Genomic DNA, 26,776 nt, shown 5'->3' with positions numbered 1-26,776 from the left:
AATTGAAAAGGAAAAAAACAAAATATGCGACCCAGAAGATGTCCAGATGAAAACTTTCAGCTCTAGAGTGATGCATATAGTTTTCCTTAACGTAATGTACTTGCAACACAAATCAAATAAAATTTTCTATATAAAAAGGAAAGAAAAATAAAACTCTATTAAATAATAATAAAAAAAAATAGATATTCCCTGGTATACAAATGCAAAATAAAATGTAAAGTAAGAAATGAATAAAACCAAAGTAGAAAACAAAATAAAATAATGGAGAATAATATAATACAATAAAAAATCGTAGTTATAAATAAAATGCAGAAAAGAGAAAAAAATTAAATTTTCCATGATACTTTTTTTTCGCTTTTGCTACGTTTTGTAGCCTCGAGATAATAACAGACTGGAGAAAAAAGTTTTGTTTTCAATGTGGTCTTGCTGTGAGTGTTGCATGCACACAGTATGAGAAAATAAGTAATGGAAGCAGTAATGGGTTAAAAAAGAGCAGAGAATTAAGAAAATTTGAAATTTATATAAAATATTTGCTCAGTTTACAATCAGCGTCGCAGCATTGTATCGTTAATCAAAATATTATGACATACAACGATACAACACTACGACACCGATTGTGCGCTGGTCAACTGTTTTATATGAGGATACATGTTTGCTGAAAGCATCCTTTTTGATCCAAAGTAGAGCAATTTGTAGATTTCTTTACAGAAATCCGAACATTAAAATTGTTTGTTTTTAAGGTAGATTGTTAATTTTCGATCCTTCTAATCTTGTAAAAGATCCCTAGAGGTATTAGTTCTTTGAGTAGTTTTAGAAAAAAAAAAAATTATAACTTTATTACCTTGAATAACAAATTGTGTTTTCTGACAGGTATTCGATGATTTTGGAACCTTTTTTCCTGCAACATAATGAAAAGAAATTGAATAAGTTTTATAAGTTTTAAAAAAAATATTTTATTGATTTTTATGGACTTAGGATTGTTTTGGCCCTTTATAGAATTTAGCACGCTATTACAAAACTTTAAGAAATGTTTTGAAAAAGGACACTGAGCATCTCTAAGTCTTTTGGTCTGAAAAGGAAATTTTTATAGAAAGATTGAGTTATTGCTTGAGGAATATAGAATTCGAACACTGTCTTCCAATAGAGCTATATTTTCTATGCAAAAACACTCTTACTTCTATATGAAAACTGTCTTCCGAACGAAGAAACTTTTCTGTATGAAAACTGTCTTCCCAAAGAAGACACTTTTCTATATGAAAACTGTCTTCCCAAAGAAGATACGTTTTTATATGAATGCTATCTTCACATAGAAGACAAAAACTTCCCAAAGAAGACACTTTTCTATATGAAAACTGTCTTCAAAAGAAGACACTTTTCTATATGAAAACTGTCTTCCAAAAGAAGACAATGTTCTATATGAAAACTGTCTTCCCAAAGATGACACTTTTCTATATGAAAACTGTCTTCTAAAAAATGGCTTCCCAAAAAAGACACTTTTCTGTATGAAAACTGTCTTCCCAAAGAAGACAATTTTCTATATGAAAACTGTCTTCTAAAAGAGGACACTTTTTTATATGAATATTGTGTTCCCAAAGAAGACTCTTTTTTAAATAAAAACAGTCCTCGAAAAGAAGACTCTATGAAAACTGTCTTCCCCCAGAAGACACTTTTCTATACAAAAACTGACTTCTAAAAGAAGACACTTTTCATACCAAAGCGTCTTTCCAAAAAAGAAACTTTTCTATATGAAAACTTCGTTGCCAAAGAAGAGTCTTTTCTATATAAAAACAATCTTCTAAAACAAGACTCTATCAAAAATGGCTTCCCAAAGAAGACACTTTTCTATATGAAAACTGTCTTCACAAAGAAGACACTTTTCTATATGACAACTGTCTTCCCAATGAAGACACTTTTCTATATGACAACTGTCTTCCCAAAGAAGACACTTTTCTATATGGAAACTGTCTTCCCAAAGGAGACATTTTTCTATATGAAAACTGTCTTCCCAAAGAAGACACTATTCTATATGAAAACTGTCTTCCCAAAGAATACACTTTTCTATATGAAAACTGTCTTCCCAAAGAATACACTTTTCTATATGAAAACTGTCTTCCCAAAGAAGACACTTTTCTATATGAAAACTGTCTTCCCAAAGAAGACACTTTTCTATATGAAAACTGTCTTCCCAAAGAAGACACTTTTCTATATGAAAACTGTCTTCCCAAAGAAGACACTTTTCTATATGAAAACTGTCTTCCCAAAGAAGACTCTTTTGTATATGAAAACTGTCTTCCCAAAGAAGACACTTTTTTATATGAAAACTGTCTTCCCAAAGAAGACTCTTTGAAAACTGTCTTCCCAAAGAAGACACTTTTCTATATAAAAATTGTCTTCCCAAATGAGATACTTTTCTCTATTAAAACTGTCTTCCCAAAGAAGACACTTTTCTGTATAAAAACTGACTTCCCAAAGAAGACACTTTTCTATATGAAAACTGTCTTCCCAAAGAAGACACTTTTCTATATGAAAACTGTCTTCCCAAAGAAGACACTTTTCTATATGAAAACTGTCTTCCAAAAGAAGACTCTTTTGTATATGAAAACTGTCTTCCCAAAGAAGACACTTTTTTATATGAAAACTGTCTTCCCAAAGAAGACTCTTTGAAAACTGTCTTCCCAAATGAGATACTTTTCTCTATTAAAACTGTCTTCCCAAAGAAGACACTTTTCTGTATAAAAACTGACTTCCCAAAGAAGACACTTTTCTATATGAAAACTGTCTTCCCAAAGAAGACACTTTTCTATATGAAAACTGTCTTCCCAAAGAAGACACTTTTCTATATGACAACTATCTTCCCAAAGAAGACACTTTTCTATATGAAAACTGTCTTTCCAAAGAATACACTTTTCTATATGAAAACTATCTTTGCAAAGAATACACTTTTCTATATGAAAACTGTCTTCCCAAAGAAGACACTTTTCTATATGAAAACTGTCTTCCAAAAGAATACTCTTTTGTATATGAAAACTGTCTTCCCAAAGAAGACATTTTTTTATATGAAAACTGTCTTCCCAAAGAAGACACTTTTCTATATGAAAACTGTCTTCACAAAGAAGACACTTTTCTATATGGCAACTGTCTTTCCAATGAAGACACTTTTCTATATGACAACTGTCTTCCCAAAGAAGACACTTTTCTATATGGAAACTGTCTTCCCAAAGGAGACATTTTTCTATATGAAAACTGTCTTCCCAAAGAAGACACTATTCTATATGAAAACTGTCTTCCCAAAGAATACACTTTTCTATATGAAAACTGTCTTCCCAAAGAATACACTTTTCTATATGAAAACTGTCTTCCCAAAGAAGACACTTTTTTATATGAAAACTATTTTCTCACTTTCTATATGAAAACTACGTTTCCAAAGAAGACTCTTCTATATGAAAACAGTCTTCTATAAGAAGACAACATGAAAAGTGGCTTTCCAAAGAAGACTCTTTTCTATATGAAAACTAAACTGTCATCACAAACGAAATTCGACAGAATGAAAGAATATTTAAGTTAAATTGGTGAAACCTATAAAGTATTTAAGAATAGTTCACACCTTTATTGTAACACTGTGCTATTTATTTCCCCATTACTGTTTCTTCTCTATTTCTGTTTTGGCTAAAAGTTAGTTTGGTTTGCAAATTGTAAGTAGTATAATGGTAAATAAAGTTTTTCTTAGCTATTGTGGTTGTTTGTGTTGTTATTGCAACAAAAACAACAACAACTTTGCAAAACCCTATCTTAACAACATATTGGCGTACAAGTGTATTTTTATAGTCATATTACTCTGACTGAAACTTTTAAAACTTTGGTGTATTTCTTTCTTCCATATGACTGACTGGCTGACAATCATGATGGTTACAAGATACGAGGTATGATAGACAAGACACATTATACATAAATCTAAGTAGTATCTAGTAACTTTACATACATACATCTATGTATGTACATATGTATGTAAGTGTAAGTTTGCATACAAATAAAATTTGTTGTTTTTGATTTTAAATTTGAATAATGCTGATGTGAGGAAATAGTCGTATATAATAATGGTTTATTTCTTGTCTATAATAGAGAGCAACAGCAGCAGCAAAAAAAGATTTATTTAATAATAAAGAATAGGAAGAATAAGTAATAATAATAGATTTTCTAGTACATATTCATATTTGTATTCAATTGTTATTTTATTCTTGTTACTAGTAAAGTGTTATAACAATAAGTTAGAAAAACACTAGAGCAAAATCTATTAGTTAATGTAAATAGTAATAACAAAGCAATATAACTGTAGTTAGAAATACTAATAGCTTAAGTCTATATTTCTCTATTTCTTAATACAATATTTGGTGAAAAGTTATGTACAATTTTCTTTTATTTTTTCTCTAAAGTATAACTTTCGACTTAAGCTGCTTTTGCTTGTATACATACTTATAATTTATTAAATATAAAATAACAAAACAAGTTATAAGTATATAAAAACTTAATATTAAAAGTTTAAACGACGGATGGATGTTTGTTTTAAAGGAAATACATCTATAAACCACCAGCACAACCACCTCCGGTTTGCTTTTCTATAATATTCCAACATAGTTTTACAGTGTTTGCATATGAATGAGACAAAAATGGTGAAAAAATTATTGAAAATGTAAAAGAAATTTAAAATTATTAGTTTTAAAATATTGAATAAAATTGTTGAGAACATTTCTGGAAGTTATTTGAAAAGTAAGGAAAACGATAATGATTTATAAAACATAGAATACCCCAAGGTATAGACCAAAGACTATGCTATAGTGTCAGCTCTGGACTTTGTTATAGACAAGACTATAGAAGACACTTTTCTATATGAAAACTGCCTTCCCAAAAAAGACACCTTTCTATACGAAAACTGTATTCCCAAAGAAGACACTTCTCTATACGAAAAGTGTCTTCCTAAAGAAGACACTTTTCTATATGAAAACTGTCTTCCCAAAGAAGGCACTTTTCTATATGAAAACTGTCTCCCAAAAGAGACACTTTTCTATATGAAAACTGTCTTCCCAAAGGAGACACTTTTCTATATGAAAACTGTCTTCCCAAAGAAGACACTTTTGTATATGAAAACTGTCTCCCAAAGAAGACACTTTTCTGTATGAAAACTGTCTTCCCAAAGAACACACTTTTCTACATATATGAAAACTGTCTTCCCAAAGAATACACTTTTCTATATAAACACTGTCTTCCCAAAGAAAACATTTTTCTGTATGAAAACTGTCTTCCCAAAAAAGACAATTTTCTATATGAAAACTGTCTTACCAAAGAAGACACTTTTCTATATGAAAACTGTGTACCCAAAGAAGACAATTTTCTTTATGAAATAAGACATTTTTCTGTTTCATAAAGACTGTTTTCCCAAAGAAGACACTTTTCTATATGAAAACTATCTTCCTAAAGAAGACACTTTTCTATATGAAAACTGTCTGCCAAAAGAAAACACGTTTCTATATGAAAACTTTCTTCCTAAAGAAGACACTTTTCTATATGAAAACTGTCTTCCCAAAGAAGAAACTTTTCTATATGAAAACTGTCTTCCCAAAGAAGGCACTTTTCTATATGAAAACTGTCTCCCAAAGAAGACACTTTTTTATATATGAAAACTGTCTTCCCAAAGAAGACACTTTTCTATATGAAAACTGTCTTCCCAAAGAAGACACTTTTCTATATGAGAACTGTCTTCCAGAAGACACTTTTCTATATGAAAACTGTCTTCCAGAAGATTCTTTTCCATACGAAAACTGTCTTCCCAAAGAAGACACTTTTTTATATGAAAACTGTCTTCCTAAAGAAGACACTTTTCTATATGAAAACTGTCTTCCTAAAGAAGACACTTTTCTATATGAAAACTGTCTTCCCAAAGAAGACTCATTTCTATATGAAAACTGTCTTCCTAAAGAAGACACTTTCCCATATGAATACTGTCTTCCAGAAGATACTTTATACATGAAAACTATCTTCCCAAAGAAGACATTTTTCTATATGAAAACTGTCTTCCCAAAGAAGACACTTTTGTATATGAAAACTGTGTTCCCAAAAAAGAAACTTTTCTATATGAAAACTGTCTTCCCAAAGAAGAAACTTTTCTATATGAAAACTGTTTTCCCAAAGAAGACACTTTTCTATATGAAAATTGTCTTCCCAAAGAAGACACTTTTGTATATGAAAACTGTGTTCCCAAAAAAGAAACTTTTCTATATGAAAACTGTCTTCCCAAAGAAGAAACTTTTCTATATGAAAACTGTTTTCCCAAAGAAGACACTTTTCTATATGAAAATTGTCTTCCCAAAGGAGACACTTTTTTATATGAAAACTCTCTAACCAAAAAGACACTTTTTTATATAAAAATTGTATTTTTAAATCTGCAAAAAAATTATGATAAAAAAATAGTTTTGGAAATAAAATTTCATACCTTTAAACTTAGTTTTATAACATTTATCTTCGGGAAACAATCAATATTTTTATATAAATTTCATAATTTAATACAATATTTTCATTTCAGGTTTAATTAGTAATTATTTTTTTATATATATTTTAGGCCTCTTAATAGAAATATTACACAAACCACAAAAAAAAAACACAGAAAAAAATTAATATTACTAAATACAAAAAACACCAACAAAAAAAGTTAATGAATGGAAACCACACAAAACTTGGCCAAATTGGTAAACACAAAACACACACACACATACATATATAAAGCGAGGTATACTTTAACAAACTTTTGTTATATTTTAATGATTCTTTTTCTTTCGGGAAAAACAAAATAATTTTAGTCAAATAACACAATTTGCCAAAAACATTCACTTAATGATGATGAAAATGATATAGAATGATGATAATGACATCAATAAGATGTCAAGCAAAAAAAAAAAAAAAAAGAGAAAATAAGGAACTCGTACAAAATTTACCATAAAAGATTTCATAATAAATTAAACCAATTAATTTTCATTGGAGTTTCATCTTTATTACAGCACAGCATAACACAAAAAAAAAAATTAATTATACTTTAGAGAAAAATATTACAAGAGTTTGAACACAAAATATTACAGAAATGTTGATTAAAATGACAGCTGAGATGTCAAAAATGTTTGTTGTGAAAATAACAAAGGAACGAATGAATATAAAACTAACAACAGCGACCGACAAGCTGTCTAAGACTGAAAAAAAAAACCTAAAAGAAAATCTAAAGAATGAATGTTGTGGCAAGTAGTGGTAAGATGGATGGATGGAGCAGTAGTAAGTAATAAGCAACATAAGAAATATAAGTTAAAACTTTGAAAATTTTATGCTTGAAATGTTTAACTAAGAAATAAGTAGGAAATAATAATAATAATAATGATGGAAAATCATATTTACAAAAAAAAGCTTAAAAGCTTTATGATTTGTTAATAATCACTTAATTATTTAATTTAAAACTTTAATAAAAATACATTTCTCTTCCTAAAATTTTTAAATTTTTAAAAATAATTTTAAATAATTTGTTTAAAAATTATATTTAATTAGAATAATTAGTATTCTTTTGTTATTTAAGAAACTAATTTTAGTTAATTGTTTTTAATATTTTAAAATTTGTATGTTTTCTTTTTACATTTACCAATGCTTTACAAACTTTTTCTTAAGCCTTAGCGTATGCTTTAGTTTTTTTCATTTAGTTTTCTCATATTTTATAATTTGTGTTACTAAAACTGTAGTTTTTTTATTATGGATTTTAGTACAATAGTAGAAATATGTAAATGTACTAAAACTATTACGTTGTATTCAGTGTTAATGAAGTTGCAAATTCCCTTCCATAGGTAAATGCAACCTACTAAATCCTCTGGGCCTTAATTTTTATATTTTTCTCTTCTATGCTGTAGTTGAAACTAAATAAAAAGTAAATGGTCTAGCCAATATAATACACCTTTTAATCGAGACTAAAGTATACGCTTCAGTAGAGCCTAGACTATATACTATATAGTCGAGACTATAAACGATTCAGTAGTTAATAGTCAAGACTTTAGACTATTATATAGTCGAGACTTTAGCCTATTATATAGTCGAGACTTTAGACTATTCTATAGTCGAGACTTTAGACTATTATATAGTCGAGACTTCAGACTATTCTATAGTCGAGACTTTAGACTATTCTATAGTCCAGACTATAGACTACTCTACAGTCGAGACTATAGACTATTCTATAGTCGAGACTATAGACTACTCTATAGTCGAGACTATAGACTACTCTATAGTCGAGACTATAGACTACTCTATAGTCGAGACTATAGACTACTCTATAGTCGAGACTATTAAATTCGCTATAGTCGAGTCTATAGAGTAGTCTATAGTCGAGACTATAGACTATTATATAGTCGAGACTATAGACTATTACATAGTCGAGACATTAGACTATTCTATAGTCGAGACTTTAGACTATTATATAGTCGAGACTTCAGACTATTCTATAGTCGAGACTTTAGACTACTCAATAGTCCAGACTATAGACTACTCTATAGTCGGAGACTATAGATTACTTTATAGTCGAGATTATAAAATTCGCTATAGTCGAGTCTATAGAGTAGTCTATAGTCGAGACTATAGACTATTATATAGTCGAGACTATAGACTATTCTATAGTCGAGATTAAAGATTATTCTATAGTCGAGACTATAGACGATTCTGTAGTCCAGACTATAGACTATTCAATAGTCGAGACTTTAGACTATTCTATAGTAGAGACTAAAGACTATTCTATAGTCGAGACTATAGTCCTGACTATAGACTACTCTATAGTCCAGACTATAGACTACTCTATAGTCGAGTTTATATACTTCTATGGACTATACTATGGACTATTCAATAGTCGAGACTTTAGACTATTCTATAGAAGAGACTAAAGACTATTCTATAGTCGAGACTATAGTCCTGACTATAGACTACTCTATAGTCCAAAATATAGACTACTCTATAGTCCAGACTATAGACTACTCTATAGTCCACACTATAGACTACTCCATAGTCCAAACTATAGACTACTTTATAGTTGAGACTATAGAATACTCTATAGTTAAGACTATAGACCTCTCTATAGTCGATACTATAGACCTCTCTATAGTCGAGACTATAGACTATTCTATAGTCGAGATTAAAGATTATTCTATAGTCGAGACTATAGACGATTCTGTAGTCCAGACTATAGACTATTCAATAGTCGAGACTTTAGACTATTCTATAGTAGAGACTAAAGACTATTCTATAGTCGAGACTATAGTCCTGACTATAGACTACTCTATAGTCCTGACTATAGACTACTCTATAGTCCAGACTATAGACTACTCTATAGTCGAGTTTATATACTTCTATGGACTATACTATGGACTATTCAATAGTCGGGACTTTAGACTATTCTATAGAAGAGACTAAAGACTATTCTATAGTCCTGACTATAGACTACTCTATAGTCCAAAATATAGACTACTCTATAGTCCAAACTATAGACTACTCTATAGTCCACACTATAGACTACTCCATAGTCCAAACTATAGACTACTTTATAGTTGAGACTATAGAATACTCTATAGTTAAGACTATAGACCTCTCTATAGTCGATACTATAGACCTCTCTATAGTCGATACTATAGACTATTCTATAGTCGAGTTTATATACAACTCTATAATCGAGACTATAGTCGAGACTATAGACTACTCTATAGTCGAGTTTATATACTACTCTATAGTCGAGACTATAGACTATACTAATCTATAGTCAAGACTATAGACTACTCTATAGTCAAGACTATAGACTACTCTGTAGTCGAGACTATAGAATACTCTATAGTCGATACTATAGACTATGTACTCTATAGTCGAGACTAAACATTATTCCATAGTCGAGACTTTAGACTATTCTAAAGTCGAGACTATAGACTATTCAATAGTCGAGACTTTAGAATATTCTGTAGTCGACACTATAGACTATTATATAGTCGAGACTATAGACTATTTTGTAGTTGAGACTGAAGACTATTCTATAATAGAGACAAACTATTCTATAATCGAGACTATAGACTATTCTATAGTCGAGAGCTTTGGTTTATCTCAGGTCGAGACAACAGACTATTCTGTAGTCGAGACTTTAAACTATTCTGAAATCGAAACTTTAGACTATTCTATAGTCGAGGCTATAGGCGATTCTGTAGTCAAGACTATAGACTACCCTATAGTAGAGACTTTAGACTATTCCATAGTCGAGACTAAAGACTATTCTCTTTTCGAGATTATAGACAATTCTATAGTGGAGACTATTGACTGCTTTATATTCGACCCTTTTGATTACTCTGTTAATAAAGAAAGCATAAAATATTTGTCAGCGCTTTCTAATCTCTATTTGCCCATCACAGCTTTAAAGAATGACTATGACAACATAATCGACTTTAAAGCAAAAAAACACAAGTGTCGATGAGTTGTTAAAAATTTCAGACAAAGAAAAATTAAAAAAAAGTAAAAAATTTAAATGCATGTTTCTATACATTAACACCTAACCACCTGTACAAAGTTAAAACCAACAAACAGTGTAATGCAGTCAACAAGTCAGTCTGACAGACAGTCAGTCAGTCCAGCAAACGACCATGCAACAAGCCAACCATAGGGTAAGAGTATAAAGTGCATCATAATTGTTAATAATTCTGTTAACTAAAAGATATTTGAGTTGACTTGCTTGGCTGACTGGCGGCACATGTCTTTAGCTTTTAAATACATATAAAAAATATAATTAAAAGAAAATGAAATAAAATTTAGTTTTTTTTTTAACCTGAACATTTTGTGGTCGATCTGTTAATAGTAGTAAAATATGACATGTTAAAAACACTTGCAACATTTTAAAACGATTATGGGGTTTTAAAAGAAAAGTGAAAAGTGTTGGCGATATTTGTTATGACTTTTTAAGGTTGAAGAAAGAATTTGAGCGATCTAAGGTGATCAATTCCAAGTTATAAAAATTCTAGTCTTAAAAATATTCGATTAACTTGTGTAGGTGTCTATTAAAAACAGGGTTACTCCTACTGATAAGACTACTGATGTTGATCACTGTTCTAAAGAGAGAGAGAGGGAGCATGATTAATTTGTTTATGTTCTCTTAAACTTCTGTACTAATGATGAGCGGCTATTAGCAAATACATTTTATTAACCGATTATTTCCTTTAAACTTTAATCTGTTTTTTTTTCTCTCTAAACAAATTACAAATAAACATAAAAATATAATAAGAAAACTATAAAGAAAAATATAATAATCAGCTTGCGAAGAAAAAACGTGACTAAATGTCAGAAAAACATAATAATAGTTTTTATGCTTTTTTTGCAAACAGGAAATTCAAATTAAGGAAAATAATAATAAATAAAGCAAAAACTAATAAAAATAAAAATATTGCATTTTAAAAAGTGCTATTGTTGTTGTTGTTATTTGCTACAAAATTTACATAAATTGTGTATATGTATATGGTAATTTGAAAGAGTATTACAAAAGTAACAGACTTAAAGGAATGAAAAGAATGATTCTTTTTAGAAAAAAATCAATAACTTGAAGACAAAATTTACTCTTTAACATCTTTTGTGGTAAATTTTATCAATATGTAGGTTTCTCAAAAGATTTCATTCTTTTACTTTGCTGTCCCTGTGAGCCTAGTGGATACAATAACAGCACCATGTTCAAATCTTGAATGGACAATTTTCAACTTTGTTTCTTTTTATGTATTTTTTCACTCTTTTTTCTTGTATTCATAAGTGGCATAAAAATGGGTTAAACTGCATATAATATTTTTTTTTCTATTTTGTTTATTTAAGCCAAATGTTTAAAATATTATAAGAAAATAAGAAAATATTTGTAGAAAAAAGTACAAAGAAAAAAACTAATGTGTTTATTTGTTGTTTTGTTATTTTTCACAATGAATTATTTATTAATTAATTATTTTAGTTACTAACAATTATTAGTAAAACAAACATGGAGGGTAGGGTGAGAAATGTATGTATACTATATATAGTATTTCTATAGAAATTTCTATAGTGGAGATCGTATCATATTTACTTGCGACTATATTACTTCTCTTTAGTTGTTACTATATGTAGTCTACTCTTTAGTCGATGCTGTAGACTACTCTGTACTAGGGAATTGACTACTTTTTAGTAGGACTACTTTTTACTCGGAACAGTAGAGTACTCTATATTAGGTTGTATAGAACACTCTATAGTCGGAACTATACGTATTATAGATTACTTTCTAATCAGGACCATATACTACTATATAGTCGGGATAACAGACTTCTCCTCAATTGGCTCTATAGAATACTTTATATTCCGGACTATACTCTATAATCGAGACTATAAATTAGTCTTTAGTCAAGACTATAGACTACTTCTTAGTTGGGACTATAGACTATTCTTTAGTCGGAACTATAAACTATACTATAGTCGGTACCATAAACTACTATATAGTCGACTATTTAGACTACTCTATAGGCGAAACTATGTATATGTACTTGTATATACTCTCTCTTATACACTATATAGTCGGGCCAACAGACTACTCCTCATTTGGGACTATAGAATACTTTATAGTCGGGACTTTGCTCTATTCTTTAGTCAAGACTATAGACTACTCTCCAGTTGGGACTAAAGCCCATTATTTAATCGGAACTATTAACTATTCTATAGTCGGTACCATAAACTACTATATAGTCGAGTATATAGATTACTCTATAGGCGAAACTGTGTATATGTACTTTTTTATAGACTACTATATAGTCGGGACAACAGACTATTCCTCAATTGGGTACGTTATAGTCGGTAATATACTCTATAATCGAAACTATAAATTATTCTTTAGTCAAAACTATAGACTCGAGACTATGGACTACTCTTCATACGGTACTATATACTAATCTGTATTCAGGACTATAGAGTCTTTAGGCGGGATTATAAGTAGACTTTTCCTAACAATACTTTATTGTCGAGACTATAGAATTCTCCTTATTCGGGTCTCTAGAATATATATAGAATATAGTCACGAGTATAGACTACTCTTCAGTCGGGACTATAGGCTATTCTACAGTCGGGACTATAGGCTAGTCTTTATTCGGGACTATAGGCTAGTCTTTAGCCGGTACTATAGACTATTCTATATTCAGTTCTATAGGCGGAACTATATACTATTCTATAGTCGAAACTATAATTGAAATTATTGACAATTATCTATATCAGAACTGTTTCTTTATAGGTGTGTTGAAGATTTATGAGAGAGTTCGTGTCAAGTCTGTGCAAATGATCGTTTAACGCTCGTAAGTGACCTGGTTTCATATTTAGCTATTACTGCACTCATGTATAGAACATCTAAAACCTTTACCCTTAACTTCTCACACCACCCTTTTTGCAATAATTAACAACAAATCATTTATAATTTACAAGCAAACAAAACTGTTACGACAGACATTCAACTAACTGTTGGCATTCAGTGGAAAATTAAACGAGTCAGAGTAACTAAATGTTTATTAATTTATATTTTTGTGTTTATTGTTTGTCAATTAATTTAAACAATTTGTTATTGTTTTTTGTTGGTTTGTTGAAACTTTTTGCAATAAATTATAGAAAATTATGCGGTATTTTTTAAAATGTTATTGTTTGAAAAAAATAATAAAGTGAAACAATTTATAGTAATATTAAGATATTTTTGTCAAATGTATAGATTATACTGTAAGTGGACAGATTTTAGACTATAGCCTCGATATTACTTCAAATCGAGATACAAACTGTTCAGTAGACGAGACTACAGACTGTTCAATAGTCAAGACTGCAGACTACTTTATAGCCAGACTAAAATCATTTTATCGCCGTGACCATAGACTTTACTATAATCGAGACGATAGTCTAATCTAAAACCGAAACAATTAACTATTCTGTAGTCGAGACTAAGGGCTATTCTGTGGTCGAAATTATAAAATATTTTACAGTTTAGACTACTCTATAGTCTTGACTTTAGACTACTATATAATCGAGAATATTCAAAAGTCTTAACTATAAAGTAATCTGTAGTCAATAATATAGACTACTCTAGACTATAGACTACTTTATAGTCCATACTATAGACTATTTTATAATCAAACCTATTAACTACTCTATAATCGAGTCTTTAGACTGCTCTATAGTCGAAACAATAGACCGCTCTATAGACAAGACTATAGATTATTAAATAGTCGAGACCATAGACTACTATATAGTAGATACTAGTTCAGACTCCATATTACTCTATTGTCGAACCTATGGATTACTCTATAGTCGAGACTATTGACTACTCTATACTCATGTCCGTAGTCAAGAATATAGACGACTCTCTAGTTGAGACCAGAGACTACTCAATAGTTGAGACTATGAACTATATAGTCAAGAAAATTAACGACTCTATAGTCGAGAATATGAATCACTCCATAGTCGTAAATATAGACTACTCTATAGTGCAGACTCTAATTTAGTCTATTGACGAGTCTGTAAAGTATTTTATAGTTCAGACTATAGTCGAGACTTCTATGGACTGCTTTATATTAACATCGGTAGATCGAACATAAAGACTAATTTTAGTAGAGATTTCTTTACATTGTTAAATCTATATATAGACTAGTCTATAGTCGAGACTGCAGATTACTCTTTGAACGAGTATATTACGTAGTCGTGACTATAAACTCTACAGTCGAGATTCTTCGAGATTCTAGACTGTTCAATAAGCTAGTCCATAGATAGTCTATATACTAGTCGATAGTCTATATACTAGTCGAAAGACTTTTAGAAAACACTAATTAATAGTAATAGTCTAGGCTGGTTCATAGATTAGACAATACATTGGTCCGTAGACTAGTCAACTGTCTAGTCAATGGACTAGACAGTCCACATCAGGCTATTCCATGTAATATGTATAGTAATAGTCTAGGCTGGTTCATAGATTAAACAATACACTGGTCCGTAGACTAGTCAACACTCTAGTCCATAGACTAGACAATAGGCTATTTCATGTACTAGGCAATAGGCTAGTCCATACACTAGTCAATAGGCTTGTTCATACACTAGTCAATAGACTTATTATAAAACTTACAAACTGGAAAAAGTACCTTTTTTGACCCCTCTGGTACCTTTCAAATTCAATATTCTTACCCTTACTTTTGTAAAATCATCAAATTAAAATAAATTTTTATTCATTACATACCTGCAAAGAAAAGAAGAAAGAAAATATTATAAAATTTGTATTAAACAAGAAATTTTATTAAAAACAAGTTTTTAATTTTTGTATTAAACTTAAAACTTTTTTATTTTCAAAAGATTCTAATTTATTTCAACACATAAATCTTGAAGCTGCTGCTCCTTTTCAGTCTATAATTATTGGGTAACATGTCAACAACTGCTAATTATATACTATGAAGGGAAAAAAAAGTACATGTAGTACTTTTTTTACAACCATGACCAAGAGCTAGATTGGTCTTCTTTAAGGAAGAGCCATAAGAGAAGAGAAAAATGTTGTAAAATTGATGACTACAAGCATGTAAATTACAATGACGGTGAAACATGAAAGCTTTAAGGGACTAACTATAATGATAGGAAAGAAGGTTTTCTTTTTTTAAATTGACTAAAATTAAATTATAATAATGATGTTTAAAAGGAAACCAACCAATCAAGGACGAGTTTTTATTAAGGTTTTATTTTACACTTGTATAAAAAAATGGTTTAATTTTAGGGCAGTTGACCATACCTTATAGGTGTTGGAATGGATTTTTGCACTTTACATTTAGATTTAAAGCAGCTTTCTGTCTTAAGAATAATTTTTTTATTTAAAAAATTTATTTATAATTAATTCAATCTTTAAGAATAATTTAATTAGACTTTAATAAATCAAAATTTTTTGTTTAACCACAACGGAAATTGTCCATTAAAATAAACACTTTTGTTTTTATTTTACAATAAATTTAATAGTTTCAGGAAGCAATAAATAAAAAATATACAATTTGTAATAAAATTAATTAAATATTAATTAATGTCAACAATCAATAGACAAATAAAAATAAAAATTTTAGCTGTTAAAAAAAATTGTCCCTCAAATCAAAATAAAACCCAAATTCTGAAAAAAATAAAAACAGAATTAAAACTGAAATACCCAACCAAACAGCTGATCAGTTATGAAGGTCAGTTTATCATTGATAAATTAAAATGTTGTTAAATAAAATTGACAATAAATTTAAAGAGAACACAAACCTTAATAACAACAACAACAAAACATAAACATAAATACGTATTTTTAAAAAATTCAATATTCAATAAATAAAATGAAAAAAAAAAAATTTAAGAAACCGGTTAAATTGATTGACCAATTTAATAAAAAAAATATTTGAGTTTTTTTTTTGCAGGCGGTTTAAATTATTATTATATTATTTTTGTTGCCGATTTTACATTCAATTTAAATTTTATTATTAATTTTGAACTAGGAGTGTTAATTAAAAGTAATTAATATTGTTTATAAAAAAAACTGAAAATAGGGAAGTTATAGCAAATGAACAATAAATGAACATCACCAGGTTTTTTGCAAATTATATTTGAACCAGGTATGGATATTTCAATACTTAATGGACTAATAGATAGGCTTGTCTATAGTCCATAAATTAAACAAAAGGCTACTCTAGAGACTAGTCCGAAGAGTAGTCAATAAACTACATAACTGACTAGTCGGTAGACTAGTCAATAGACTAAACTATAGTGCGGTCAATAGATCAGACTATGGACAAGACCATAGACTAGGCAGCAGGCCAGTCCTTAGACTGGCCAATAAGCAAGTCGATATGATAGTCAATAGACGAGTACATAGTTAAGTCCATACACTAGTCCATAGACTAGTCAATAGACTAGTCCATAGTCTAGTTCACAGACTAGTTCCTTGACTAGTCAATAGTCTAGTCCATAGACTAGTCCATAGTCTAGTCAATAGCCCAGTACATAGAGTAGTCTAGTCAACAGTCTAGTCCATAAACTAGTCCATAGTCTAGTCCATAGACTAGTCTATAGTCTAGTTCATCGCCTTGTCCATAGAGTAGTCAATAGTGTAGTACATAGACTAGTCAAGTCCATAGACTAGTCCATAGTCTAGTCCATAGTCTAGTTCATAGACTAGTCCATAGTCTAGTTCATAGACTAGTCAATAGTCAAGTCCATACACTAGTCTATAGTCCACTCCATAGACTAGTCAATAGTATAGTCCATAGGCTAGTACTAGTTTAGTCAATAGTCTAATACATAGACTAGTCAATAGCCTAGTCCATAGACTACTTAGTCTTGTCCATAGACTACTTAGTCTTGTCCATAGACTACTTAGTCTTGTCCATAGACTAGTCAATAGTCTAGTCCATCGACTTGACAATAGCCTAGTAAATAAACTAGTCAATAGTTTGGTCAATAGATTTCTATTGAAAAAGTTGCCTTTACGCGGACAACTTTTCTATAGAAAAAGTCGCCTTAACACAGACAACTTTTCTATAGAAAATGTCGCCTTGACACAGACAACTTTTCTATAGAAAAAGTTGCCTTAACCCGGACAACTTTTTTATAATAAAGGTTGCCTTGACACAGACAACTTTTCTATAAAAAAAGTTGCCTTAACCCGGACAACTTTTCTATAAAAAAGTTGATTGACTTAACCCAGCAACTTTTCTATAGGAAAAGTAGTCTTAATAACTTTTCTAAAGATAAAGTCTAGTCCATAGACTAGTCAATAGTCTAGTGTATAGACTAGTCAATAGTCTAGTCCATAGACTAGCCAATAGTCTAGTCCATAGACTAGTCCACAGAGTAGTCAATAGTCTAGTAGATATACCAGTCAATAGTATAGTCCATAGGCTAGTACTAGTTTAGTAAATAGTCTAATACATAGACTAGTCAATAGTCTAGTCCATAGTCTAGTTCATAGACTAGTTAATAGTCTAGTCCATACACTAGTCTATAGTCTACTCCATAGACTAGTCAATAGTCTATTCCATAGGCTAGTACTAGTTTAGTCAATAGGCTAGTACTAGTTTAGTCAATAGTCTAATACGTACACTAGTCAATAGCCTAGTCCATAGTCAATAGTCTAGTCCATCGACTTGACAATAGTCTAGTCAATAGTCTGGTCAATAGATTAGTCAATAGTCTAGTCCATAGACTAGTCAATAGTCTAGTCCATAGACTAGTCAATAGACTAGTCCATAGAATAGTCCATAGGCTAGTCACTAGTCTAGTCCATAGACAAGTCAATAGTCTGGTCAATAGACTAGTCAATAGTCTGGTCAATAGACTAGTCCATAGAGTATTCAAGTCCATATACTAGTGAATAGTCTAGTCCATAGACTAGTCAATAGTCTATTCCATAAAAGACTAGGCAATAGATTAGTCAAGTCCACAGACTAGTCAATAGTCTTAGTCATATCCACAGACTAGTCAATAGTCTTGTACCTAGACTAGTTTTTCCCATAGATTACTAAATAAACTATTCAAAATGTTTTTTTTTTAATAATAACTATTTCAAAAATTTAAATTATCCATACCTGATGTAAACCATCAATAGTGTAAGAAAAAAACGTTTTTATTACTCCCTCTCTTAACATTGAGCCACCTTCTTTAGGGTTAATGTCATCATCATCATAATAATTTTCATAATAAACATGACCGCGAGAAAGAGACAACTTTAAAAACCATTCAATGCTATTAAAAAATGTAAACATAAACATGGTTGTATAAATTCGTAGTTAAACCAGTAAAAACAACTGTGTTTTTATGTTTGTCACCAAACATTTTATTAATATTTGTTGTTGTTTTTCTTTTGTTTATATGCAAAATATTGCAACACACGTTAGACATTTTTAAGACATGACGTTATTTTGTTTTTTTTTATAAAATTATTTATTTTCTTTGTTTTTTTCTTTCTTTAAATTTTATACATTTTTAGCACGCGTTGTTTTGTTGTTTTTTTAAAAGAGTTGTTTCTTTATTATCTCTTACTCTTTGGGTTGGGTTTATGAGTTTAATTTGTGTGTTTTTTTTTATTTGTTGCTGCAATTGTTTTTATTTACATTTTGGTTGGTTTAATCATGTTAACAATCTTGTTTTTTCAATTTATATTCTTATTGTGTTAGAACATGCAGTTTTCAGAAATTATATAATAAATTTATTTTTAAATTAATTATTTAATACTTAGAAAACAAGTGTGTTTAATAAAAAACAAATGAAATTAATATAATTTATTAACTTTTTAACAATTAAGTTTTAAGCTGCTAATTAATTATAGAAAATAATGTTTATGGGAATTCAATGAAAAAACAATTAAATAGAAATAAACTCAAAAATAAAATACTAGTGTCAGGGTTGCAATGCAATGGAAAAAGTCTTTCTAGTTTAAAAACATGTCTGCTTTTAGGCAACTCTTTTTATAAATCCAATAAATATATAATTTTAAAACAATTTTCATTAAAATATTTAATAATAGCCATTAGAATTTCAGTAAAATTATAGTCTGACGTTTTTGTTTATCCGTAAAAAAAAGTCTCAAACACACATGATATTGAACAGTTTCTTTTTAAGAAATAATAATAATAAAAAAAACAATTATAAAACATTTCTCAAACAACAACATGTGTGTGTCTCTAACTCCAACAATTTCATATTTTATTAACAATAAAATTCTATTAAATATTTTTCTACATTTTTTCTTTTTCTTTCATAAAAAAGTATTGTTCAAATCTTACTCGTGTAAGAATTAATGCACATGTAACCAGTTGCTTAGAACATGCGTAGGTTTCTTTTGCAAAAACAACAACAACAAGAAAAAATAATAATAAACTGTTATTAAAAGTATTATATATCATAAAGACAGACACATTTGGACGAATGTTCGGAGAATAACTTGGATATAACAATTATATAAATACTATTACAAATAGACATAATTACAGTGTGTTAGAAAAGTCTGAGGACTAAGAAATTGCTTTTATGCTCACATGTTGTTGTAGAACGAGTTAGGTTTAATAGTTTAACGAGTTTAACTTTTCTATAGAAAAAGTTGCCTTGACACAGACAACTTTTCTATAGAAAAAGTTGCCTTGACACAGACAACTTTTCTTTAGAAAAAGTTGCCTTGACACAGACAACTTTTCTATAGAAAAAGTCGCCTTGACACAGACAACTTTTCTATAGAAAAAGTCGCCTTGACACAGACAACTTTTCTATAGAAAAAGTCGCCTTGACACATACAACTTTTCTATAGAAAAAGTCGGCTTGACACAGACAACTTTTCTATAGAAAAAGTTACTTTAACACAGACAACTTTTCTATAGAATAAGTTACATTGACACAGACAACTTTTCTATAGAAGAAGTTGCCTTGACACAAACAACTTTTCTATAGACAAAGTTACCTTGACACAGACATATTTTTATAGAAAAAGTCGCCTTGACACAGACAACTTTTCTAGAGAAAAAATCGCCTTGACACAGACAACTTTTCTAAAGAAAAAGTTGCCTTGACACAAACAACTTTTCTATTGAAAAAGTTACCTTGACACAGACAACTTTTCTATAGAAAAAGTTACTTTGACACAGACAACTTTTCTATTAAAAAAGTCGCCTTGAAACAGACAACTTTTCTATTGAAAAAGTCGCATTGACACAAACAACTTTTCTATAGAAAAAATCGCCTTGACACATACAACTTTTCTATAGAAAAAGTCGCCTTGACACCGACAACTTTTCTATAGCCCGGACAACTTTTCTATAGAAAAAGTTGCCTTAACCTGGACAACTTTTCTATTGAAAAAGTCGCCTTGACACAGACAACTTTTCTATACAAAAAGTTGCTTTTAACCGGAAAATTTCTATGGAAAAAGTTGTTTTAACTCAGACAACTTTACTATAGAAAGTTGCCTTAACTCAAACAACTTTTCTATACAAAAAGTTGCCTTAACACCAAACAACTTTTCTAGGGATAAAGTTGTCTTAACGCGAACAACTTTTCTAGAGATAAAGTTGCCTTTTCTATAGAAAAAGTTGCCGTAATTCGGACGTTTCTTAAAAAAATTGTTGCTTTAAATCGGGCAACTTTAAATTATAGGTATTTTCTGTGTCTAAAGTATGTCTTAACTAACTGTAACTATTATGCATTTTATGTATAAGTCATGTATCGGTATGTGTGATTGAGTGATTGCAGTGTAATGTATAAAGTAACGAGTCTAGTTTAGTTTTTCTTTCAATACTCGTTCTTCTATACAGTATTTAGAAGTTTGATTGGTTTGCCAGCATGTCTGTGTATGTATGTTTGTCAGATTTTTTTTTTTTTTTGTTAAAATAATCTAGATGTATTATGTCTTTTAGTTACCACAAAAGTTAATCGACACGTTTTGTATTGAAAGCTTACAACGTGAGCTTATAAACGATAACAGAGTGCTGATTACTATTGCAGTTATTTAAAGATTTACGTAGGAGAAAGATAGCCAAGTGGTTAAACATGAAAAATTTAAATATATCCTGTATAGAGGTCTTGATTTAGCAATATGTATATGATTATTGTTGTATTTTTTAAAGGAAGGTCTTAATATATATTCTTAAAATTTCTTTAAAATCTCTATAAAATTGTTAGGTTACCTTCCCTTTAACATTATTTACCTTGCTAATGCATTTTGAAAGCTTCTTTAGTCTTGCCAAAAAGTTTTTTTTTAACTAATTGTAAATGTCTTAACAGGAATTTTAGTTTAAACACTCAAATCCTTAGTAATCTATCTTAACTGAACTAATATTGTAATTATAGCAAATGTTTGTATTGAATTAATGCCAAATTGACATTTAACAAAGAGTTGGTTGCTCTAACATTAAAATTCAATACTCTAATTCTTTGGCATACTTCCCAATGTTGCAACAAAGTTAAATGTATGTGTAAGATTTACAATAACAATGCGTTTTTTTTTAAGTTTAACGATTTTTTTTGTGTTTGTGCAAAACTGCTTCGAGACTTGCATTTATTAACGGCTGAAGCGTGCCAAATGTGATTTTTGTGCCGATGCTGTTAAATTTTAGTTTATAGAAATGACGTTACTATTTTTTTCATTTTCAGAAGAATATATAAATGCTTGTTTATATATATGACGTAAATATTGTAGAATATACGTCAACATTTTATTTAAAAACTAGTTGAAAGATGGTTAAATTTTTTAAAATAAAATTTTTGGTGTATTTTCTAAGAAAACTGTTAAAACAAAAGTTATATTTATAAAATGGAAAGTAAGGGTATTCACTTCTTTGAATACCCCTACTTTGTCCGTGTTAAGACAACTTTTTCTATGCGAAAAGTTGTTGATGTTAAGACAACTTTTTCTATAGAGAAGTTGTTAGTGTTAAGGCAACTTTTTCTATAGAAAAGTTGCTGGTATTAAAGCAACTTTTTCTATAAAAGAATTGTTGCTGTTAAGGCAACATGTCCTAGAGAAGAGTTGTTGGTGTTAAGGCAACTTTTTCTATAGAAAAGTCGTGGTGTTAAGGCAACTTTTTCTATAGAAAAGTTGTTAGTGTTAAGGCAACTTTTTCTACAGAAAAGTTGTTTTTGCTATAGAAAATTTGTTGGTGTTAAGGCAACTTTTCCTATAGAAAAGTTGTTGATGTTAAGGCAACTTTTTCTATAAAAAAGCTTTTGGTCTTAAGGCAACTTTTTCTACAGAAAAGTTGTTGCTGTTACGGCAACTTTTTCTATAGAAAAGTTGTTGATGTTAAGGCAACTTCTTCTATAGAAAAGTTGTTGATGTTAAGGCAACTTCTTCTATAGAAAAGTCATGGTGTTAAGGCAACTTTTTCTATAGAAAAGTTGTTGGTATTAAGGCAACTTTTTCTATAGAAAAGTTTTTGATGTTAAGGCAACTTTTTCTATAGAAAAGTTGTTGATGTTTAGGCAACTTTTTCTTCAGAAAAGTTGTTGGTGTTAAGGCAACTTTTTCTATAGAAAAGTTGTTGATGTTAAGGCAACTGTTTCTATAGAAAAGTCGTGGTGTTAAGGCAACTTTTTCTATAGAAAAGTTATTGATGTTAAGGCAACTGTTTCTATAGAAAAGTCGTGGTGTTAAGGCAACTTTTTCTATAGAAAAGTTGTTAGTGTTAAGGCAACTTTTTCTATAAAATAGTTGCTCTTTGTAAGGCAGCATTTTCTATGGGAAAGTTGCTCCTTTTAAGACAGTATTTACTATGGGAAAGTTGCTCCTTTCGTAGTGTTAAGGCAACTTTTTCTATAGAAAAGTTGTTAGTGTTAAGGCAACTTTTTGCTATAGAAAATTTATTGGTGTTAAGGCACCTTTTCCTATAGGTTAAGGCAACTTTTTCTATAGAACAGTTGTTGATGTTAAGGCAACTTTTTCTATAAAAAAAGCTTTTGGTCTTAGGGCAACTTTTTCTACAGAAAAGTTGTTGATGTTAAGGCAACTTTTTGTACAGAAAAGTTGTTGGTGTTAAGGCAACTTTTTCTATAGAAAAGTTGTTGGTGTTAAGGCAACTTTTTCTATAGAAGAGTTGTTAGTGTTAAGGCAACTGTTTCTATAGAAAAGTCGTGGTGTTAAGGCAACTTTTTCTATAGAAAAGTTGTTAGTGTTAAGGCAACTTTTTCTATAAAATAGTTGCTCTTTGTAAGGCAGCATTTTCTATGGGAAAGTTGCTCCTTTTAAGACAGTATTTACTATGGGAAAGTTGCTCCTTTTAAGACAGACTTTTTGTCCGTGTTAAGGCAACCTTTATTATGGAAAAGTTGTCCTGATTAAGGCAACTTTTTCTATGTAATAGTTGTTGGCATCTTTTTTACTAGAAAAGTATTTTTTGGAAAGGGAACTTTTTCTATAGAAAAAAGGCTCATGTTAAAGCAAATCCTTCTAAAGAAAAGTTGGTCATGTTAAGGTAACTATTTATAAAGAAAAGTTGCCCAGTTTAAGAGAAAGTTGTCTGCGTTAAAACATCTCCTTTTAAGGCAGCATTTTCTATGGGAAAGTTGCTCCTTTTAAGACAGTATTTACTATGGGAAAGTTGCTTTTTTTAACGCAGCATTTGCTATGGGAAAGTTGCTCCTTTTAAGACAGACTTTTCGTCCGTGTTAATGCAACCTTTATTATGGAAAAGTTGTCCTCATTAAGGCAACTTTTTCTATGTAAAAATTGTTGGCAACTTTTTTACTAGAAAAGTATTTTTTGGAAAGGGGACTTGTTCTATAGAAAAAAGGCTCATGTTAAAGCAAATCCTTCAAAAGAAAAGTTGGTCATGTTAAGGTAACTATTTATAAAGAAAAGTTGTCCTGTTTAAGAGAAAGTTGTCTGCGTTAAAACATCGTTGGTTATAGGAAACTTGTGTGTATCTGAATACCCCTATTAATCTCTAGAACAACATTGAAGGTCTATATTATTCCAACTACATTATTAACAAAAACTTGACCGTTAACAATAGATATTAAGAAAAAAACCCAACATCATGTGTTTGTGATATATGAGATTAAATTAATTTTAAGTTTTAATAAAACAAAAAAAAAATCCGAAAAAAATAAAACAAAATGAATGATTAGCGTGATACACGCAAACCAATTTAGTAAAGAAATAAAAAAAAATTCCAGAAAAAGAAAAAATAAACAATAGAAGTTTGTTAAATTAAAGAATTTTTTGAAAAAACACTCAATAAAACTATGTTCAAAACTAAACCTACATAAAATAAATTAAAAATAGGTCAAATGAATTTTTCTCATGTGTCTTTTTTTTTTTTTGTTCAAGCAATAATACCGCCTTAAGGTGCCTTTTATGTTTGTTTATAAACATTTTTGTTTAACATTAATCAACTTTTGAAAAATACGAAAAAAAATATATGTCATATTTAAATTATTTTATGGCTTTTTAATACAACATTAAACTATAAATAATTTTATATTGTTATTTATTTTTAGCTTTACTATGCCTTTTAAAATTTTGGCAAAATATAATTTATAATTTAATATTTTAAATTTAACTAAGCAATTATGCATAGAAAATTTATTTTGTTATGGTGTAAATTTTTAACTCCTCTTTTTTTTAATTTATGTTAAATTTTTTTTCTTTAATTTGTTTAAATTTTAAGGCTTAATTATGTGGTGAGAATTTTATTTTAAACTAATGATGGAAAACTATAGGTCTTTAATGAAATGCTTGAACATTTTTAATATTTCGGCATTTTATATAAATTTAATCAATTTAGTTAATTATTTTATTTAGCTTTAGGCATTTTATATTATTGTTAAAAAACTAAATTATTAAAGCATTTAACTAAATGTGTTTTAAATTAAAAACAATTACCAAGATAGGGTTAAGGCAACTTATACTATAGAAAAGTTTTACATATTGAAGCAACTTTTTTAGTAGAACAGTTGTCTATAGTAAGGCAACTTATTATATAGCGAAAACTATTCGGATCAAGGTAACTTATTCTATAGAAAAGTTGTGCATATTAAGGCAACATTTTCTATAGAAAAGATGTTCAAGTGAAAGCAACGTTTTCTATAGCAAAGTTGTCCAGATTAACGCAACGTTTTCTATATAAAAGTTTTTCAGGTTAAGGCAACGTTTTGTATAGAAAAGTTGTCTGGGTTAAGGCAACGTTTTCTATATAAAAATTGTCCAGGTTAAGGCAAACGTTTTCTATAGAAAAGTTGTCCAGGTTAAGGTAAACGTTTTCTATAGAAAAGTTGTTCAGGTTAAGGCAACTTTTTCTATAGAAAAGTTGTTCAGGGTAAGGCAACGTTTTCTATAGAAATAGGGTCCAGCTTAAGTCAACTTCCTATATAGGCAAGTTGTCCATGTTAAGACATCTCTTTCTATGGAAAAGTTGTCCAGGTTAAGGAAACATTTTCTGTATAAAAGTAGTCCATATTAAGGCAACCTTTTCTATAGAAAAGCTGTCCAGGTAAGGCAACTTTTTCTATAAAAAAATTGTCCAGGTTAGGGCAACTTTTTCTATAGAAAAGTTGTCCCGGTTTAGGCAACCTTTTCTAAAGAAAAGTTTTTAGTTTTAGTTCAGTTCTAGTTCTAGTTCAGTTCTAGTTCAGTTCTAGTTCAGTTCTAGTTCAGTTCTAGTTCAGTTCAGTTCTAGTTCAGTTCTAGTTCAGTTCTAGTTCAGTTCTAATTCAGTTCTGGTTCAGTTCTAGTTCAGTTCTAGTTCAGTTCTAGTTCAGTTCTAGTTCAATTCTAATTCAGTTCTAGTTCAGTTCTAGTTCAGTTCTAGTTCAGTTCTAGTTCAGTTTTAGTTCAATTTTAGTTCAGTTCTAGTTCAGTTCTAGTTCAGTTCTAGTTCAGTTCTAGTTCAGTTCTAGTTCAGTTCTAGTTCAGTTCTAGTTCAGTTCTAGTTCAGTTCTAGTTCAGTTCTAGTTCAGTTCTAGTTCTAGTTCAGTTCTAGTTCAGTTCTAGTTCAGTTCTAGTTCAGTTTTAGTTCAGTTCTAGTTCAGTTCTGGTTCAGTTCTAGTCCAGTTTTAGTTCAATTCTAGTTCTATTCTAGTTCAATTCTAGTCCAACTTTTTTTTATCTTAAAATTGTTCGGAATCAGATAATTGTTTCCAAATAAAAGCTGTCCTGGTTAAGAAGAGTTATCGGGGTGCTAAGGCAAGTTTTTCTATAAACAAGTTGTCGTTTCCAAGGCAACTTTTT

General features: G+C 29.6%; 1 protein-coding gene across 4 annotated transcripts in view; it reads right to left on the bottom strand.

The window, feature by feature from the left end:
* LOC119605254 (tyrosine-protein kinase Btk29A) overlaps positions 1 to 26,776 on the bottom strand; it is a 161,660-nt gene that overhangs the window by 28,029 nt on the left and 106,855 nt on the right. For 2 of the 4 annotated variants that reach the window (XM_037958241.1, XM_037958243.1), the window contains one exon: positions 842 to 898. The exons of the other annotated variants lie outside the window; for them this stretch is intronic. The gene's annotated coding sequence lies outside the window, so the exon portion shown is untranslated. The remainder of the gene's footprint in view (positions 1 to 841; positions 899 to 26,776) is intronic. 4 annotated transcript variants of the gene reach the window in all.

Source organism: Lucilia sericata, unplaced genomic scaffold, assembly GCF_015586225.1.
Source record: "Lucilia sericata isolate MDLA Ls3-8-SP2 unplaced genomic scaffold, ASM1558622v1 Contig000468F_arrow, whole genome shotgun sequence".
Taxonomy (NCBI): domain Eukaryota; kingdom Metazoa; phylum Arthropoda; class Insecta; order Diptera; family Calliphoridae; genus Lucilia; species Lucilia sericata.
Note: the sequence above shows the minus strand (reverse complement) of the source record. Positions and strands in the feature narration are given on the sequence as shown.